The 4063-nt window shown below is 38.3% G+C and overlaps 1 long non-coding RNA gene across 1 annotated transcript; it reads left to right on the forward strand.

Annotated features, from left to right (window-relative positions):
- Nucleotides 1-730: 730 nt before the first annotated feature.
- On the forward strand, nucleotides 731-1689 carry LOC148889108 (uncharacterized). Its single transcript, XR_016116879.1, has 3 exons — nucleotides 731-805; nucleotides 1291-1427; nucleotides 1593-1689. It is a non-coding gene; the product is annotated as an uncharacterized LOC148889108 (long non-coding RNA).
- Nucleotides 1690-4063: the final 2374 nt, after the last annotated feature.

A 4063-nucleotide genomic window follows, 5' to 3' on the forward strand; every position in this document is an offset into this window, starting at 1 on the left:
TAGTTAGAAAAAAAAAAATCTGTTCAGTTTTTATGGTCATTGGTGGATATTATAACATACTAGTAGCTTCATTTTTTTATTATTTTCCAATAATAAAGGAAATTTGATAATGTGCCTAATTAGATACAATCGTCATGAAAGACCTCAATTGAGACGGTGCCTTTTTTGGAACATATGTCAAATGCAACTTCAAAGACTAGACTTTTATCCATATAACAGTTTTTTTATTTACATAAAAAATACATAAAATATTTACATGAAATACATACATAATTTCCTTCTTTTCCTTTCAGCTTTTCCCTTCAAGGGGTCGCCACAGCAAATCAGTGTCCTCCCTCTTTAGAGGTTTGATCCGCATGTTTTACATAAAATATTTACATAAAAATACATAGTTCCTTTACAGATACAGAAAACTAGCTACTTACCATGGAATACTGCAAAGCATTTCTTGTGATGATTCAAACAAAGATTTACATTGCATTTTTTGCTGTCAAGAAATAAATCACAGTGAATTATTGTGTGAAAAAAATTATACTCTATTAATATACCAAATAATAAATACAGTTCCATTACACTGTATATTTCCGTCAAATGAGTTATTCATTTTTTCATGTCACATCAAAAGCTGTCATGTTACAGCTGTTTTGTTTGAATGATATAAATCCATTTAAATGCTGGTTTTTAAGTGCGTTTTTACAGTTGGTAATTATTTCTGATTGGCTCCCTCAACAGAAGGAAGGAGTTTCTTACTGGAAATTAAATGTGACTGTATTAAAAGCCAAAGTTGGTCATTCCCGAGATTACTGTAAGTACAACTTTATACTGTTGTATTAAGTCTGTGTAAGCTCTCAGTCGTACAGGAGTGGTCCATCGATGAGAAGGTTTCTTCAGCCGTCATCTGTACAAAAGTGAAGGTTTCGGACGTTTCGCCTCCTATCCAAGAGGCTTCGTCAGCGAACTAAAATCTGACTGGTCGTATCGGCCCCATTTATATATCCCTAATGTCCAGACCTGGTGGCGCCGGACACAGCTATGATAGGTCCTATCATAGCTGTGTCCTATCATAGCTGTGTCCAGGTCTGGACATTAGGGATATATAAATGGGGCCGATACGACCAGTCAGACTTTAGTTCGCTGACGAAGCCTCTTGGATAGGAGGCGAAACGTCCGAAACCTTCACTTTTGTACAGATGACGGCTGAAGAAACCTTCTCATCGACTGTTGTATTAAGTGCATGTAAAGTGAAATAATGATTGGAGATCATTCCTCTCCTTGCTCACTATGTTTCAGTTTCAGAGTCAGACTGTTACGTCAGTCTTTATCTTCCGACGGCAACTGCAAGTGCATTCAACACAAAAACAGTGCATAACAAGAGTAATCCGGAATGGAATGAAACTTTAACCTTCAGGGTTCCCTCCCTTCTGAAAGTAAGTCCACAGGGAGTTCTTTTTTTTATCATAAAATGGTTTGCTCATATCCAGTGTTTTTGTATCACATTTAAAAGGCAATTTCAACACTTCCGGATGTCAATGATGACACAATTGTTGATTTAAAATTTGCAGACTGCGCTAAGTAGTTTGATATTTCTCCAGAATGTTTTAGAGATCAGTCTGCATGACGAGGACCCTGTTTCGCACGATGACATCATTTCAGCGACGATGTACGATCTCAGCAACCTCACACTTGGAAAGAAAGAAAGACTCTCATTCAATTTAAATTCTGAGGTAAATGCAATCACTATAGTCACACTTTTGAGAGAGGTGGTGGTTTGGGGGCGGTATTGCTGTCATATCCACATCAGTATTCCTTGTCAAGAAGTTTTAATACCAAAATGACGACGGCAACTTGTCTGAGAATTTACTCCGGGATTGTGAATCAGCATCTACGATGGTGTCAGTCGTGGTAAATAAAAGTCCCTCCGATGTGAATTCTCGCGAGGTGACAAAATGAAAACATTTAATTGACCTTATTGAGGTTACAGCATGTGGCAGACGCAATGTTTCAAAAATGCAAAAACCAGTTTAGGTTATGTCATTGTGTACTTTTTTGACATGCTTGGCCTTCAAATATTTTGTCTGTCTTTTGGATGATTTCATCAGAGCCTGAAAATTTCAGTTTGGGTCTCGGTTTATGACTGTTGCCTGCAACACTAGTTTACATGATCAGAGATGCTCTCTCCGCTTTGATGCGTTTATGTGTCATGCTCCTCGCCTTGACCACCTTCTCATGTTTTTTCAGAAAACAGACCAAATTTTAATAGAATTTGAGATGCTCCAAAGGTGACAGGCTTTGCGCATATTCATAAAATATTAGCTCTCAAATGTGAGAAGTACATTCTTATCAAGTTGTTTTTTTTCTTCCTGTTTAGTGAGGAGCCCCCAAGTGACTATGTCAGTAATGGCATTCTCATGGTAAGACACAAAAATTGCACTATTATGCGTTCAGTCTATGAATCCTTTCAGGGACAGCGGTTACTACAATGGACAGTCTATCACAGGGGTGGGCAAACTTTTTGACTCGCGGGCCACAATGGGTTCTAAAATTTGACGAAGGGGCCGGGCCAGGACCATTTGGAGGGAATGTTTGGGCCGGATATACTAAAGAATTAAAGGACAACCGACGCCTCTGGACAAGTTGTGTCCATAATTTGTCAAATCGCTTCAAATGACTTATATTGAGTGTATTTTACAAAGATTCCAACGCATATAGCTATATTTTACGTTTTAAGACTCGTGCTGAATATTCCGGAAGACTTGTTTTTGAGTTGGTGACGAGTCCTCACGTTACGTCACTGAAGGAACGCCCCTCACCGAGAAAGATCACACTGTAGCAGTCCTTTGATCACAATGTATTTTGCGGTACTTTATTTGGTCTGAAAACTTCGTGTTGATCCGTGTTGATGGCGAAATTAGAAGGAAAACACATAAATAACGCGATGGTGAATCCTTATGTGTTGTGACAAAAATGTTGAGCCATTTCCACACGGAAGATTGTCGCCATCTTCTGCCTTTTTTGGGTGCGACATTCCATCACCCCCCCCGATGCCTCAAAATGACACAGAATAAATTATTTAATCGATTGCAAACATGTATGCTTTCCTCTTCAGAACTATTTGAATCATATTCATGACTGGATGAGTAACAAGAAAGCATCTTCTCTGAATCTGAAGCCATTGTTTTGATTCTCCAGCAATGCAAGACGTCTTGGCACCACGAACAAGGGGACGGGACCTTCTGAAACTGGCCACTTCCGGTTTTGATTTTTTTAAAGTCATTTTTATTGGTGTTTTTCATTTGACTAAAAATATCATACTGCATGTTTTGGGTATTTTAGATGCTATAAAACATTTTTCTGATGTCAGTTAGGAAACAAAAAAGTGATGTCGGTTGTCCTTTAAATCTAGTGTGTGCAAACCTCATAGCACAGTAAGAACACTACAACCCAATTTGGATTGGATTTGCCTTTATTAGTCTCGCAGTGGAGAAATTTACATTTCACATCAGCAAAGGGATGAAAGGGATGTTTTTTGATTGATTTATTAACAGTCTTTCAAATGTGAAAAAAGCCTTTATCAGTTCATAAATTTGTCTCAAGGAATATGCAAGATATGGCATTTACATACTATTTTGCAGATACTGGGAGGAGGAAATGTAAATAGATAAAAATAACATACGCACTGTAATTTATCAAGATTGCGTCTGTTTTTAATAAGTTTCAATCGAAAGTGGAAAGTTAAAGAAATCAACATTTATTGAAAAAAGGAATCACATTCAACATTCAATACATATTGTTACACAACGAAATACTCAAGCTCAATAATATCTACTTGTGTTAAACTCCGCAAAATCATGGATGGATTGTCCTGACCGTGCACTCGATAAACTCGCCACGGACGCCCTCGCTCGCCTTCACAGTACACGTGTATCGTGGCCAAGCACACAAACATAGGCTACCTACAGTTGAAATTTGCATACTCGGCACAGCAGCCAATCAGAAGCTTGCTTCCTGCTTCGGACTTTCTCAAGAACGCTCGGGAAAGTCCGAAGCAAAGTCGTGCGTTTAC

Source organism: Hippocampus bargibanti, linkage group LG13 (assembly GCF_051943395.1).
Source record: "Hippocampus bargibanti isolate YZ-2025 linkage group LG13, ASM5194339v1, whole genome shotgun sequence".
Taxonomy (NCBI): Eukaryota; Metazoa; Chordata; class Actinopteri; order Syngnathiformes; family Syngnathidae; genus Hippocampus; species Hippocampus bargibanti.